Below are 17,985 nucleotides of genomic sequence, written 5' to 3' on the forward strand. Positions count from 1 at the left end.
TCTTATTAACTGCTGCTTTGATACAAGAACAAGACTCCGTTAATAAACTAATTTTACTATGCGGTTCATTTAGTTGTTAATTTGTTATAACAATTACAAAAAGTTATCATCATTCATTTCAACTCTGCTAATTTCTTTAATTTTTAAATCCTGTTGTTGACAGCTTTTTACTTGGCTTAATTTCTTTAATCTTTACAGAACAGTACCAAATTATAAAACTTGAACCTGGAATAACTTATAAGTATTTCTGAAGTGCTTCAAAAACGTTCACTATTGCATTGAAAGTTTTTTAAAAACTCATGAAATAGTATTTCCTCCCTTAATGTTTAATGGTACAGAAAAGAACTAACATAAAATTACTTATTCCACACACATGCAGTTAGAATGATCTTTAGTACTTCTCGTAGAAATACTGGCACCGATCCCCATAACTTCGGCTCATTAAGTTTATATGTCGCCCAGAAGGTATAGCAGTTAGGGAAACCTACTACGGTATCATAGGGCCCAGGCTCGAATCCCGGGTAAGACATGGATGCTTCTAAATGTATACCGTCGGTGTGGCATAATATACAATGTGCATCAAAGTATGGGACTGGTACTTAATATGACTGAAGATGAATTACATATACGTAATAAAATATTCGAAAAATACAAGGAATATATTAAAATGATAATGGTGTGTAATAATGTACATTGTATATTATGTTGTCTTTTGTAAAGTATGCAGAAAAGGCTAATGATTTTAAAGTGTATGAAATGTATGATCGGAAAAATAATGTTAAGGAAACATTAGCATTTCTATGAAATATTGTAATCTATAATTATTTGATATTTAATCGTGTAATATTAAAAAACACTAAATATTTTTATTGAATGCAAATTGCAGTTTTATTACTTTCCGTATGGTATCTATTTTTATAAACACTGTGTAATTCGCGTTTTTTTAAATATTGCTGTTATGTATATTTATTAGATTATCTCAATAAATGAATGTTGGAAATTAGGTTTTATCTTTTATTAAATGTAAGTATATTCTATTTTTTCGCTTACTTTTTATTTCTGTACAGTAGCAAAAGGAAAGTTATTGATTATAAAAGTGCATGAAATAATCATTGTAATCTACCACTATCCTAAAATATAGAAACTAAAAATAAGTAAATAAATTAACAATGATGAACGAAAAACATCAGCATTACTAGTAAATACTGCAATCCATAATTATTGCACTTTTAATTGCTTACTATTTAAAAAAAACCCAAATATTTTTTATTAATTGGAAATTTTAGTTCTGTTACCTTCCTTCTGCTATTTATACTTTCAAACACTACTAGTTCATGTTTTTACTTAAATAGTTCTGTCATGTATGTTGTTTGTTAGGTTATTATTTCATTTTTGATATGAATATGGGAATTTTTTTTGCTTATTAGATTTTGGTATTTTTTTTGTATGAAATATATTTGATCACATTGATTAAGTACTTTACACAGTCTTTCATTTGCATATCTTGAAGATATAGAAGTTAATGCTTATATTTTTTACTGTGAACCGCGAATAAATTTATACTTGAATTCAGGCAAAATACTGATTATACTACCTTAGAACCGCTTCCTAATTTATCATGACAGGAGCAATTTTCAATATCTCTGAGATTTAACAGAAATAAATGTGATAATGCTGTTATCAGAAACTCTCTTTTTATTACCCTCATATACATCTTTGCGTTTATTTATGTCTAATTGAGTTTTATTTACTTAAAACATACTTTAATGTTATATATTTATAGTAACTACTTTCATAATTACTCTCACTTAAGAAAAAATATTGATGAAATCTTAAATAATCGTAACTTATAAAATTTACTTAAAAAATATAGTTTGAAATACTGAAAATAATTCAAGCTATTATTAATTATGCATATTTAGTCTAAAGAGAAATTTAAAAACTATAGTTTAAATTACTGGAAATAATTAAGGCTATTATTAATTATGGATATTTAGTCTAAAGTTTGTGTGTGTGTGTGTGTGTGTGTGTGATTATGGCAAAAATCGAGGGCGATCTTCCTAAGAGGAGGGATGTCTTCGTGGAGGACTTTCTAAGGGGAACTGGCTCGTATACACGTTACACATGGATAAAACCACGAAAAATATTTAGTCTAAAGAGAAAAAAATTGTATTATCTTCTGGTTTTTCAGAAAATGATAAAATATTTAAACTTTAGAAAAAAACAAGAAATGCAAAATTTTAAAAAAGAAGAAAAATATATTAATTATTAAGCTTATTTTTATGCATAACGACATTTTCACAACTGTTGCAAAAAGGGGGAATTTTGCGAACCTTTAGGCGTCGTTAAGACGTCGTGGTAAAACCAAAATACACCTGCCTTTCACAACCAAAATATCACCTGCGAAAGGCGCAATAACGATGTCTATGCGACAAAAACCTCATTTGCAAAGATGTAATAAAGACATATTTGCAACGGTTGCAAAATTGTGGAGTTTCGCGGACATCTGGGCGTCTTAAAGACGGCATATTCTAACGTTTTTGCAACACGACTCGCGACCAGTTTGCAACGTCGTTACGACGTTGCCGTGCTACTTGGGATGTTTTTTAACGTTTTATGTGCTACCTTTATTTATTAAATATCATGTTATTCGCAGTTAAACCATAAAATTAAATTCAACATCAGTATCGCAAAATAATTTTAAAAGAGCAGATCTTTAGAATTTCCGATACACAGTTTCAACGCGCTGGAGATAAAAGTTTTTTTTTTTTTTTTTCCCAGGGCGTACAGTGCTACGATTGCTCGTTTTGAACTCATTGAGTTCGTTTAACGTTACAAAAAAAAATTCGTTAAACTTTTACAAAATATGAAATCGATAATAAAACAAATTTCAAATTCCAAATTTGGGCTTCCAGACGCCCATTTACGAATGGAGGACAACGTTATTAAAAATTTGATAGCTCTAGATACCCTTTTTTTCACAGTGCGAGAAACATACCTGTATTCAAACAGATTCTTCATTATTTAATTTCTTTAAATGTAATGTAGGTGGCAACAATTTGAAAAGTGAAACGCCATTTATAGTGAAACACCACAAAATGCTGAAACGAGATTAAATTAACGCCCTTCTGGGCTAACACCCTTTGTGCTAAAAATGAAAGTGGAATTTATGCAAATACGCGAAATTTAACAACTTATAGCGGAAAGAAAGGAATAATATAACATTTTTATTATTAGTTGCGAAGAAGCATGTTACCAGTTTTCTGATGAGAAATAAAATCTTATATTGTATTTATTAAAATTGATCAGTCACTAACAAATATATAAGCAACAGAATAACAAAGCAGCTCTCTCGAAATTTTATATGATTTTCTTTATTTAAAAAGAATAAGTAAAGCCTCATTCCAATAATAACGGCAAAAGAATATATCACTCCAAATTTAGAAAGGATCATAATGTCAGTGTCGCCGTAGAAGTCAAAAGGCCGTAAAATGTAAAAGAATACGACAGCCATTTCAGGGCGGACACTAAAAGTGGAAACAAGTAACAATAAAGCCTCTTGTGAACAGAAGTTTATAGGAAGAAAATTATTTCACTAAAATGTGAACCATTTGTTTCTTTTATAAATCTAAGAATCATTCATTATAAAGTATAACAAAATATGGCTTCAGATCCCTCTTATAATGAATATTGTTACCAGGATTGCTGTAAAGCACAAAACTTAGCCAGCTTAGAATTTTTTTTTTCTTTTCACATGCGTTCGATAAAACATTGATGCTTTCACATGCTAAACATGGGTATCTTTTATTTCTGTTCAATACAGGAGCAAACTACTGGCTAGAAATGCTAATATGATGACATCAGGAATTCGTATGCTGATTCTGTTTTTCCGAAAATCTAAGACTAGTCGCATAAATAGGAGCAAATACTCTATAGAAATTTAAAACGTTTAAAAGAATGCATAATTTACATACTCTTTGGTAGGAGGAAACTCCGAGCAAGTCCTCACTTTTAAAATATTTCTTTTTGTCCTAAAATAACTTAAAACAGAAGAATAAAAAAACTTCTCATTCGTTCCTTCGTGACTTGAATTGCTATTGTTAATAAACAGGGAACGTTTTCTAATGCACTGAAGAAAAAATTTCTTTTCTATTCTTGTTACAAGAAAAGTAAGAGAAGGAATTTTCGATTCAATTTCAAAAGTGAATTGAATGTCTAGACTGATCGAAGTCAAATCGATAACGCATTAGCAGCACCATAATACCGTGTAATAGCATCAATCACTTCACGTACTGAAAAGGGAATGAAGTTCTTTGAATACTCTGATTTCAAGATAAGACAAAACAAAAATCAGAATGGAATAAAGATGACTGCCTGCAGTCAGCTTAGCGCCTAAAGAAAATACTTATTTTGCTTGTTTATAAGACGAAACTTTCTTCAGATTCAAAAGCAACTTCAAGGTTTTTCTTTTTCCAGATTCCCACAAGTCATCAAACGAAAGGAAATTAAATATTAACTTATTCTTAATAGCTGCTGTTCAGGAAAGAAATAAATGTTGTTAAAGGAATGGCAAGTCAGGTTACTTAAGAACGACCTCCATGAAGGTATCCTCTTAAGATAAATAACTGTTGAATGTTTTGATACAGTAACCTTACCTTAACCCACAATGGTAATGCCTGCAACAGCTTATGGAAGCGAATAGTGTTATTGTTTTGTAGGAGTGCCCCATAACACAGAAGTACATTTTGTAGAGACATTAGAGTTCCTTGGAAGCAGGCAAGATGTGAAAAATTAGCAACGCCTTCGCCGGGAATCGAACCACGGACCTCTGGAATACGAGCCAAGCGTGCAGACCGCCACACCACGAAGGCACGCCAAGAAGGCGGGAGAAATACCTTATAATTTTAGTCATGGAAAATTAAAACTCGTTGAGCTCTTTCCAGTTTCATATTATTTTATAGTTGCATTGCGTGTAGGCAAGCACACGTCCCCATTTACTAAATAAAAGTTTTGAAAAAAGACAAACATATCTTTGTCTTTCAGACTGAAATTTAAAAACTGGTATGAACATTTATTTAACTTCATTAAATTTTGGTTGAGCCGGAATACATATGCTTGATTTACAGATATGAATCAAATTTCTGAATATGCTGTTTTATCACCTTTGAAAATATTTTTAACATATTTGATATAGTATTATAGAAACTATAAAACGGAACACAGAATAATTGTTGAAATTTGCTCTGTGGTGTTGGCAGAATGACTTCTAACGTTGTAAATATCAAGCAAAAGGTAACTGGAAGCTCTAAATCCATAGCATGACCATGAGATAAGTGTAAATACGGATATTATAATACATTCATATGTTAAGAATAAATCTACCCATCATTCATAATCCTGTCAATCTGCGGACAGCTAAAGAAATTACTTTGCATCTGATGTGAATGCAGCTTTATTGAATTTAATTTCTTCACTGAAATTGCTAGCATAGAAGAATACTATGCAAACACTCTTCATTGTTTCTTTGTTCAGTTAAGCGGCATTCAAAATATTCAAATTTCAAATGTTTAATCAGCTTTCAAAATGATTATGCAAAGCCTCAGAAGGCACATCTGTTGCACAATTTTCGTAATGAAGTTTACAAGGAAAGAATATCATCCTGTTAATTTATCCCACAAGATCTCTCCGCCTACTGTGAGAAATGGAGTCAGCACTAAAGAATTCATAAAAAAATTAAAGAGTCATGTCGTGTTGTGAAAACGTTTTCAGAAACAAAATCGGGAATGTCGGCAGATACATGAAATGCAGAAAAAATTACTTTTAAGCCTTAATTAATTAACAAGGCAACATTTCATTTTCGTTATCAGGTTTACAGCGCTTTTCGCATCACATGTACTACATCTTAAAGCAATAATTTTCAGAGCACCCAAACCACTTTTGTTAGAAATCCATATCCTAAATAAAGTTACTAGAACGTTTCACATTCTAATGTTTCCTTCCAGATGGTTATTTTTCTTTTCTAATGGATTCTTCATTGGAATAAAAGGAAAATGAAAATACATATCATAAGCGATTAAAAACTTAACATGTTGCTAAAGAATTAACGGTTTCGTTTTCATAATTTTACAAAGTGACATTTTTAGGACTATCGTGACATATCATAAAGAAGTAACAGCATAAAATTAAGCTCAACTTCCTGCTATGATACGTTTTATACCATGAACATATAGGAACCAATTATAAGACGTGCACTAATAAAAATAATATAGATAATGAAGTAACTAGGGAGGAAATTTTCTGAAATATTTAATCACATTATTCATTGCAGCAATCTGGCAGATATATCAATGGAGTAATTAAGCACATTTTTCAATAATTAAATAAAATAATGAAGTACAAAAGAAAAAGCAAATATGAGTATAACAAAATGGTCCGCATTGAGAAATAACGCAGAACATGAAACTCCACTGTCCACTGTTACATTTTACTTAAATGTAAGAGAACATAAACGAGCTTCATCGTTAACAATGTTAAATATTTATTTATTTACGTCATTACTTGCGTCATTTATATTAAAATGGGAAAAAAATATCCTGTTGAACATAGAAAGAATATCATTATCAAACCCTAAAGCCTCGAGTTTGATTTTGACAGCTTGTATATCTCCCTAGTAGTCTTAGAATACAGAATCTATTCATTTTTCTCAAACTCAACAATTATGATAAAAATATTTTGCAGCTTTCATGTGAATTAAAACCAGTTATTTGAAAATACATCTCGAAGAATGTTTGAAGCCCAACAAGTCACATACTTTGCAGTCAGTGCATTCCATTTCGTCTTTAACGTAAACAATTTGCAGAAAGAACGATTAGCAGAAACCTTTTCTAAAATTGCTATGCGTGTTTAATTTAGTTTAAGGAATTCAAAGGATTTGCAATTTAGATCCTGAACCCTTTCAAATTGCTCGGCATGTTCTTCCTGTCCAAGTATTTTGTAGATGGTAGCAGCTAATTTACAGTACGCTTTCGAAAAATGGCTTCTGTTCTGTGAGATAAGACAAACCATTATTTCTGAAATCAAATTTGCGTTAGTCGTTGATTTCTCTTTGCAATAGGAATTGCCTTATTTGGGATTTTCATGTACTTCTCGGAATATGAGATTATTGTTTCGTTTTTATTTTAAGGGAACTCTGAACTGCTTCTATTCTGTAATGCTAGAAACGATAAATCATAAATTACTTCAAAATAAGCTTACATTACTTTCCTCATTGTCCTTATAAATATTTTACTTATTTATTAATATAAATCGCTTGACCAAATCTTAAAACACCATGGAAGGCTTCATGTCTCCATGTTCAGCTTTGAATGGGTTTATTTAGAATAAATCATATTAAACATAATTGCCTAAGGGAAGGGATGATGCTGTCGTGGAAGACTTTCTAAGGAAACTTGGCTTGAATTCACTTTACGCTCGGAGAAAACAACAAAAACATCCTGCTAAACCTTGATCGATGGAATATGAACCCAGATAGAATTCTCAGTATTCAGTATGGTTATTCATTCCGCCACTAGCATGCTTCTTGCATGCGAAAATGAAAATGAAAATTCAGGAATATTAATGAATCGCAGATTTTCCTAGGACCACTACTATAAATTTTTATGATTTTAAAAATATATTTTTTGAACAGAAACAAAAGTTTGAATTAAATTTTAAAAGAATTTTCATTTTTTTTTTTAATTTAACATGGCATTTGACGAACATGAATAATTAAATGTTTGTTCTTGCTCCATATTCAGAAAACATGTTTCGAAGCTAACCATATTTTAAAATTTTGTATGGTGTGCTGATCACTATTTTTCAGACAGAAAAGGTAGTGTTTCCATTTTTAAATCCCTCTCCTATACCAAGCGATTTAATAGAAGTCCTCTGAAAAGAATAAAAGCATAGTGATCTTTCAAAAAATGGAAAAAGATTTTTTATTCGAAAGATTAATAAATCGGGCAATAACTTGAAAATCAAAATTAACGACTTTTCTTACTTGTAATTTCTATGGTCAAGGTTTGGAAAAATAAAGCAAATGAGACTGGAAAGCGTGAGCCAAGAGCTCACTAATTTAAAGTTCAAGTTACCAATGTTTTGCGCAAAATGTAATAATTCAGTTTTACCCCTTCAACTAACATTAGGCCAATAAATTTTAATATAAAATGATAATTATACTGCTTTGAGATTGTCGCTGTTTATAATAAGGCAGTTTATTAGAGTATGAAGCTTCTGGCAAAGAGATTTACTCCTGAGAATCTGATGAAACCATTTACGAGCCTCGCTTGTTGTTCAGGCCAAAAATGTAGATCTTTGGTTATTTTATACTGAAACGAGTAGCGTTTTAATGTATTTGGTAAGCCACAAGGGCAACTGTCTGTGTTATGCAGCCCAAAACGAGATAAATAGGCCAAAAAAAGGTTCATGAGCTGTCAGAAGATAAGTCACTGAATTATTTGTAGAAAATAATTTACATCAGGGCATCGGCGAGAAATGTTCTCCTTCCAGTGACTTCTTGTGACCATAAAGTTTTCCATTCTGACATAATCTGAACGAGATTTTAAGTAAGAAATTGGATTAGTCAAGGAAATAATTGATGTTAAAGTGCTGTTTGCAACCTCTGGTGCTAACTGGTCAGCGATCTCATTGCAGACAGTGCCTACATAGGCACGTGTTCAATATAATTTAGGTTTTGCACCTGTTGGAAAGTGCGTTAACAGATACTAATTATCTCTCACTAATGAAGAGCGACTTTGTCGTATGACTTTGAAGACTCGAAGTACTGTCAGATATTATTATTCTAGTTGTAGAGAACACTTTTAAAAATTTAATTGCCTCTCGAAATGCTAATAATTATGCCTTTAACATGTAATTTAATTTGTTTAATTTTGTTTTCCAGGTTTTAATTTGCATCGCATTGTAAAAAGCGCAAAAGGCCCAACCAACTCCCAACTCTATTTTGGATCCATCTGTGGATATTTGTAATTGAAATAAGTTAGTCGGTAAGTTTTTAAGCAAGTTTTCTGGGAATAAATATGCTGGATGAATATTTTGATTTTGTATGAGTTCCCTATAATATGAGGGATGACAGGTAGTAGAATTGAAGGAACTTGGTTGTCGCAGCCGTGTTACTTTCGTTTTAACTGCTTCTTTCAGTAGAGTGACGGTTATTGGAGAAATGCCTACTAAAATTTGTAAAGATCTTGTTGGATTTGTTCGGTTTTTGTTTGATTGGTAGAAGAAATAAACCGTTGTAATGAAAGTAATTGGTCTTAGAGCGTGTTGATTTAGAGCCATGTCCCAAGCAAGCACAATATAGGAGAAACTTTTCAGTCACTGTATAATACAAGATTTTTCGAAATTTTGAAGAAATTTCCAAACTTCTGGCTGTAGTTATTTTCAGCGAGTTACACAATATTAGAAGTTTACTTTTAAAATAATTTATGTGGTGGTACCAGGATAGCCAAATTAAGCCAGGATAGCCATCCAAAATTATGCCTAAATAAGGCATTTGTTTTTCTGTTGTCACTTCCTCTTGTAATATTTTTATGATTGGATTTCGTACGTTGTTAATTTTCGTTCCCTGCTTTGGAATGTACTTAGCTTTGCTTTTTGAGATAGAAATTTTTAATTAAACTTTGTTGGCCCAATGTTTGAAATTTTTCAAAGAAACGTTAGAATTTTCTATGTGCTTTCGGCTATAATGACCAAACAAAATGTCGCCAAATGATCGCCAAAATTGGCGAGATTTGGAGATTTTTTGCAAATTTTTACGGCAAATGTTAATCGCTAAAAATATCGCCAACTTAGCGATACCTCACCAATTAAGCGAGATAGACATTTTCTTCAATGTCAAATAGACTTGCCCCTCTGATCTTATTTTTCTGGCAGAGCTTCGCTTTCTTCCCACTTTTTATATTACATTATACAAAAGAAACTAAAATTTCACATCTAATTTTGCTAACCTTATTTATATATATATATAATTCGTAATATTGCTATCTTCCCAAAAGCAGCACCTCCCGTGACGCACAACCCCTGGACAAGAAACCATACTTAAGGAAAATTAATCCAATACTGAAACAATAATTTCAATAAATAACATAAAACAAATCAAATACTAAATCAATAAATACATGCACAAATTTAGCGATGCGAATTCAATAACCCCATCTTATCACCTTCGTTCAATCGGTGTCCTGTAGCTTTTGTGTAGAACCGGGTTTTAATCTTCTCTATCGCCGAAATGATGCGATTTCCTGCAAAACCGTGCGTAACTTAAAACCGTGCATGAAGTTCCTGACGTGATGAAAACGCATCCCAAAGGTGCTTAAGAGATCACAAAAGTAAGAAAAGAGGTAACATCTGGTCGCAGTCCTGCTGATTTCTGAAAACCATCAGCAAGGTTTTAGAATTAAGACACAATAACACGCAGAATAAATACTAATTCAGAAGTCAAACAACAAAAATCAGCGTTATGCTGTTTTTGCAGCTGAGGATGGTGGTTCGGTAAAACCATCGAAACTAGTCCTGTGAAAATTTTGAAAATATAACGCTGATTTTTGTTGTTTGACTTCTGAATAAGGTTTTAGAATGTTTCGATTAAACCTCTGTACCATGCCACATAACAGTGTATGTAAAGGTATCGTTTGAATTTTGTCAATGCCGAGCAATTTACAGAGATTCAATTTCTGTTTGATTGGAATATAACTGAAGATGCACTCCAAACATGGAAATTCAATTCTATATAAACACATCTACTACGAAGACAGCCTCTTCAGTAAGGATGAAATACGCTTCAGGCCACTTTGTGAAGTAGTCAACGAAACGTTTCGGTGTTTGGTGTATTTAATTATGGCAAAGCACACTAGGGCTATCTGCCTAAGAGGAGGGATGCCTTCGTGGAGGACTTTCTAAGGGAAACTGGCTCGTATACACGTTACACATGGGGAAAACCACGAAAACGTCCATGCTGGCAGGCCGTTCGCAGGATTCGAACCTCGGACCGAACTACCAGTGTTTAGCGACTTTACCGCTCGGCCGCTGGTTGGCAGTCAACGAAACGTAAATGTACTGTTTTTCCATCATCAGTTCGTGGCAGAAGTTCGAAGCCTTCAAATGCGATTCGTTTAAAGGACTCTGCTATATTGCAACATTTAAGCTTCCCCCGACTGCGCTTTTTACGTCCTTTCCGATCTCCACAAGCAGCGCACGATTATCAATATTTTTGCAAGTCAGGCCTTGCGTTACCTACTACAGTATTTCTTAGTCTTTTTAATAAGTGGAACCCTTTAATGTGCAGTTGCATCGTGGAACCCTTGGTTTGTTTCAATAGTATGGTTTTAATGCAATATTCTGCAAACGGATTATTTACAATATAAATTATCATTATTTCCAATAATATTATTTGCTTCAAAAGGTAATTTCAAAATTAACCCAAAAATTCTTAAGAGCTAAAATAAAGCAACATAATAAATAAAATAATGTATTCAAACAGGACTTTTAAATTTTAATTCTAATGAGATGAATCGTATAGCTTTTTATTATCCCAGATATACTTAATATTTGACTTTATGGATATAAGTTGAATTCTCATTATCATGTTCTGTTCAAGTCGGTTGTGGTATTTATTTATTGTCAACACATACACATGAGAACCCTTCATGTAGCTGCAAATGGTAAAAGTGCCAACACAACTTTTTGACAAGTCAGGATATGCGTTTTTCAAACTACACCAGAATTCATGTTATGGCATTAATTTAAATTTTTCTTGAAAAGGTGGATCAGGTACCATTTCAGTAAAAGTTTCGTATTCTTCTTCTGACATGTTCTAAAATCATGCCTTAACAATAAATAGGTTATTGGAGGTGTTAAAGCAATACGAATCAGCGTAATATCGGTACATCTGCAGGCCTAGTTTTGAAGGTTTAGACACAAAACATTCTTCTTTAGGTGCCAGAGGTGCAAAATGCTCTCCTGCACTTTTTCTGCAGCTGAAGTAGTAGTTTCTATGTTTAAGCCTTCGAAACAAGTCCTGCAAATTTACGAATATTACACTGAATCATGTTGCCTTAATACTTCCAATAATCGTTATTCCGCATGTTAACTCAAATAAGCCGGATTGAATCTACAATTCATTTTGATATTTATTGATTTTATTTTGATGATTGATATAATCTATAATATTTAATCTGCTGTTCATTTGGAAAATTCTGAATAACAGCTTCACTCAAATCTTTCAGGTGATGAATAATTTCTTCAATAAATGTCTTCCTTACTTCAATTCCTTTCTCTTCTGAAAAACCTTTTATTGTTAGGAAGCAATCAAAGTCTTTGGAGCCTTTGTCCAAATTTCTATCATTTTCATGCAAGAAAGAATTTTTTTCGTGAGCAATGAAAACATTAATTTGTTTGCACTGAAGTTAACCCTTTAAATTTTAACGATATGTTGTTCACTGGTAATTATTAAAATGGTTCTTAAATTAGAAATTTAAAGCAGCCAATTTCTATTATATAATCGAATTTTTTCAATTCACCACCCGACTGGGATAGTGGTTAGTGACTCTGAGTGCCGAACTGGAGGGTCCGAATGCGAATTCTGGAAAAGCAATGGGTGTTTTTAAATGTATATATATTCTCTGTGCGACATTAGGGCACTCTAAATATGCAACGAGCCGAAAGCCCTCTCAACAGGTTGCTGGTAAGGAAAAAAGGGAGTAAAAGACCACCAGAGGTGTTCCCCAAAACTGAGCTAAAGTCGAGCTGTTACCTATATGCTGCTCAAGACTCTTACAACCGACAGGCCCATATGACTTCTTGCCCTGGTGAATTTCGTGGGCTTGTGTTTACCTTTGTCGGACAAGTGAGTACACACCGCAAAAAAAATATGGCACAGTTCTATATATTCCGTTCTGCTGGGCCGATTAATAAAATTCAAGTCGTGTTTTTCATGTCTCGAAAGCGCGATTTAGGATATATAATAGATTTATATGCAGAAATTGTTCTAATATTGATATTTTGACACAAAATTGGACTTTTCCCGATATGGCATGCCAATCGTTTTCTATATTTCGATTCTACGAATCAAAATATGCCTAAATATTAAATTTTGTAAAATTCGGTGGGACATTTACGAAAAATTCAAAACTTTATTTTGGCGATCTTTTTTCACTTTGCGCCAAGAATAATTTATAGCAACCTATTTGTCTTTCTCTTTTTCATTGTAAAAGAGTAGAAAATAAGTCATCGTTCATTATTTCAAATAATTTTATTTGTTATAAGCGATAATAATGCCTAAAGTGCGTAAACCATATTTGGCATTATTATCGCTTATAACAAATATGCCAAATTTCAAAACGCGCCAATATGTAAACTCACGTATACCCTAGGAAATTTTGAATAAAAAACTCTAAGTAACTAAACTAAGCAGGCATGCTATCTACTTTAACATGATGGTAAAAATTTTATTGGTCGTAATTCAATTTGTTTTCGAAAAATTTGCTAAAATTATTTAAAAATACAAATTTTAAAAATAAATCATAAAAAGTGGCCGAATTTTATTTGGAATGAACCTAAATTTCGACTTCTGGAAGAAGTAATCAAGTAAGTTTAATAAGAATAAGAGATATTAATAAATATGTATTAAATTCAATTAACATTGAGGAGCTAAAAGTTTCAGAACTACTTTTCTAAAAACTACTCGTGCGACTTCCACAAAACTTGGCAGTTAGGCATAATTTGAGTCGTGGAATAGAAATCTGGAAAAAAAAATTTTATGTCATTTTAGAAAAAGCCCCTTTTTGTGTCAAAATACCTATATTAGAGCAATGCTGTATATAAATCTAATACATATCCTAAGTCGCGCTTTAAAGTCATGAAGTTGGCTGTGTCATCTGGTGGGATCCTTGGGAGAATTTTTTGTATGCCTTGCACTAAACGAATCCTTGTCTTTTCCCCTCGGATTGCCCCCAAACCTGGGGCGGAGTCGCTATATATATATTTACCTTTGTTGCTAATTCATACTTTATCCAATTGCTGGCTGCTTTTAATGCTAGAAGTTCCACCTGAAGGGCAGTATTTTTGTCTTCCAGTCGTCTTCCCCAACTTTTGACTACTTCTTCTTCTTGGAGTACACAGTAGACGCATCCTGTACTCGTCTCTGTCTTTTAGAAATCTGTATATATGGCTAGTGCTTTCTTTTCTGGCGGTGTATATTGCAGATGTACTGTTTTCGATAAGTCCATCTCAGCTGGGTGTCCTAGCATGATCGGCTTGCGCTTCTCGTAGTCTTTGCCCTAGAAGGCCTTGAAAGCTGTCGTTTTTTATTTCCTGTTTTCATATTTCATCAAATTTAAAGTTCTCTAATGCCTACTTTCGATTTAGCTCTAATACAGAAGATCACACACAATATATAAAGAAAGAAAGAAGTAAAGATAAAAATAATATTTAAAAAAATTTGAAATTTTGCAATCAATTGATCAATTTATAAGATAGTAGAACCTAATTTATTTAAATTACTGACTTTCTGCAAAAAAGAGTATCAAAAAACTCAGTAAAATGACTCTGTCTACATACTTGAGGGGATATTTCTAAATAAATATGTATTTAAATCAAACACTCCTCAAAATTATTTATGATGTCAAGTTATCGTTTGTATCATAGCTTAACTTGCGTTTTTCAAATCTCGAAGGCTCGATTTAGGATTTATATTGCATTTATATATAGCATTGCTTTAACATAGGCATTTTGTCACAAAATCGGACTTTTTCCTAAAATGCCATTTCGAGTTTTTTCCATTTTTCGATTCTACGACTTAAATTATTCATAAATATTAAATTTTATAAAATCTAGTGAGAAACTTATCGAGAAATTTAAAAATATATCTTTGCGTACTTTTTCCAATTTGTGTGAAGAATAATTCATTCATTTATTCTTAATTTATAGCAACTTATTTTCCTTTCCCTTTTTTCATTCTGCAGCAGCGGAAAAAAGTGCATCTTTCATACTTTTAAATAGTATTAACAAATCATGTAAAATACATTTGGTATTATTATCACTTATAACAAGTATGCCAAATTTCGCCGCCCAATAGGTATAGCGGTTAGTGTCGCTGATTGCCGTGCCGAAGGGTCCGGATTCGAATCCCGGAGAAGGCATGGATGTTTGTAAATGAATAGTGTCTGTCGGTGCGGCATGGCGGCACTCTAAATATGTGGCGAGCAGAAAATCCTGTCGTGTGGTTTGGTGAAAGGGGAGAGGGATGGAAGACCCTCGGACCCATCCCTCCGAGGTGCTCTTCAAAACTGGGGGCGGAACTGGGCCAAATCGCACTGTCTTCTGTTAGGTGATCAAGGCTGTTGCCAACGACAAGCGTAATCTTGCGCTCCTTGTCACGAGAAATTTCGTGGGCTTGGGATTTCTCCGTCAGACAAGTGAGTATAAGCAACAACAACACCAGCAACATGCCAAATTTCAGAATGCGCTAATGTGTACATTCACTTATATCTTTGGAAATTTTGAATAAAATAATCTAATGTTTTGCAGATATGCCTAGAAATACGTCTACTTCAAGACGATTGCAAAAATTCGATAGCTTATGATTCAAAATTTTTTCGAAAAATTTATAAAAATTACAAAAAAATACAAATTTTAGAAACAAATCCGAAAATAGCTGAGAATTTTATTCGATTAAACCTAAACTTTGAACTGTGAAAGAAGGAATTACCTAAGTTTAATAAAAAAGCGATATTAATAAATATATACTAAATTCAATTAAAACTGAGGAGCTAAAATTTTGAAAGTTATTTTTTTTTTAAATTACTGTTACGGTTTTTACAAAACTTGCCAGTTTGGAATAATTTGAGTCGCAGAATCGAAATATGGGAAAAAAATGTTGGTATGCTATTTCAGAAAATGTCCGATTTTGTGTCAAAATACGCATGTTAGATAAATACTAGATAAAAATCTAATATTAAGTTGCGATTTCGGAGACATGAAAAATGTAAGTTAAATTTCTTCAATCGTCTCAGTAGAACGGAAGACAAAGAACTTCCTCTTTTTTTTGTGCAAAGTTTACAAACAAGTAAAACATTTATTCTGTCTCACCACTTTTGAGTGTTAAGTTAAAATAACAGAAAACAAAACAGAAGTTCCCTTTGCAGTGAAGAGCTGGAACTCACAATTCACTTAGAGAGAATATAAGTGTTTCCTTTTAGGATCACAAAACTCTGGGCTGTATACCCTACAATTTAAATCAAAAGTAACTTACCATTTGGGCTAATGTCTGGTAATATGTTTATCTAAAGCAGCGGCGTTTTCTAAATGCAAGGCAAGCGAGGCAGCCGTTCCACACAACCAAACGTTTCTCTGTTATGAGTCATACTGTTACGATTGCTTTCTCTCTGTTTATACTAAAACACTTGGATAGTTAGAACTGATAGTTAGAATGATATTTTTTAACTCATGCTCTTTAAGATTAACATTTACGTTTAAATTAATACAATCACTAGTTTTAGTGAATAAACTACGTTTAATCTTTCCCTTAGCCAAGCACGTCTTTTCGCCTAGTAGTTGTATATTGCCCTGAAAATTTCAAAGTATTACAAAACATAGACTTTTAAACAAATTTTAAACCCCGGAGACGATAAGGTTCCTATCTCGTACATTCTATAAATTTCCGAACCAAAAACAATCTAATGTTCATTTCTTATTTATTTGTATGTACACTGCAAATAACTTCAGCAAATGATGTGCATTATTCATTAAAGTTACCAAAAATATCTAACGTGAAAAAGGCAGAGAAGAGTAGAATTTAAAACTAGGAAAGAAATTTAACCTTAGACTGGAGTAAATTTTGATTAAAACTCTAAATATTTCGAGCGCAATTAAACAAAAGACCCTCTTTTTCCGAGTAAGTAACTGTCTACGCCCTAAAAAAGAGACTTACATCTTGCCAAGCTTTAAGAATAGAATCTTATTCAAAATTGATACTAATCTAAGATTACATTTTTGCTAAATTTTAAAAATGAAACAAGCTTTTGGAAATTACCAGCTTAGATTTTACGAATTATCAGTAACCAACACCATTTGGAGATTATAAAAATATACCTAATATAGAATCAAAGAAATAAAAAAAATTCAATAGGTTCATTTCTTTGAGTATATTTGATATTCCAAATTATATGTAGTATATATACATGTATGTGTGTTTGCAAACCACTTTTATCCTTGTTAATATTAAATTAATTAAACATTCTTTCGATTCTTTTCGGTTTATTTCGTAACTACGAAATTCGATCTTTATTATGAATATTAAAAAGTAAGTATTTTTCAAGAAAACTTTGTAAGGAATTATGGCTGAATACTTTCCTTTTCATTATTCGTACATTAAATATGTTATAAAAAGTTGTTTCTTTTCCTAAATACACTTTCCATTAATATGCAGGAGGCGATAAAAAATTCATTGATTTAAAACGTGTGAATAAAAAATAAAACTGTGCATTATATTATCTTTCCCTAATATTTTAAGAGTGATTAACAATTCCATGGTAAATTTTTGCTAATTTTTGGCTTGATACTTGCACTTTTTACCACCTTGTCACAGTCTGCCACATTTATTACCCATTTTTATTCAATGCTCGTAGTGGTTTCCTTCCTAATTTTTTAAGAAAATAAATTTTATAGGCTATTTACTTTCAAAACAATCTGAGCGTGTCAGAGCATTAATGTAAGCTCCTCACACATGCAAGCTTTATTAACTTCTTTTTTACTTATCTTCATTAATCCTTTTCATGAGGTTCCCATCCATTTCTTGTCTCTCCCTTGAGCCTTTTCAAATATAAAACTTTAATTAACGTTAAATAAAGCCTTATCCAGTATACGAACAATAAAAAGTAATTTTTGCTAATCCTGAAGAAGGCGGACATTCAATTTAGTGATATGGATTTC

Source organism: Stegodyphus dumicola, chromosome 2 (assembly GCF_044657685.1).
Source record: "Stegodyphus dumicola isolate Sdum_Otavi_A_Nest chromosome 2, ASM4465768v1".
NCBI classification, from domain to species: domain Eukaryota; kingdom Metazoa; phylum Arthropoda; class Arachnida; order Araneae; family Eresidae; genus Stegodyphus; species Stegodyphus dumicola.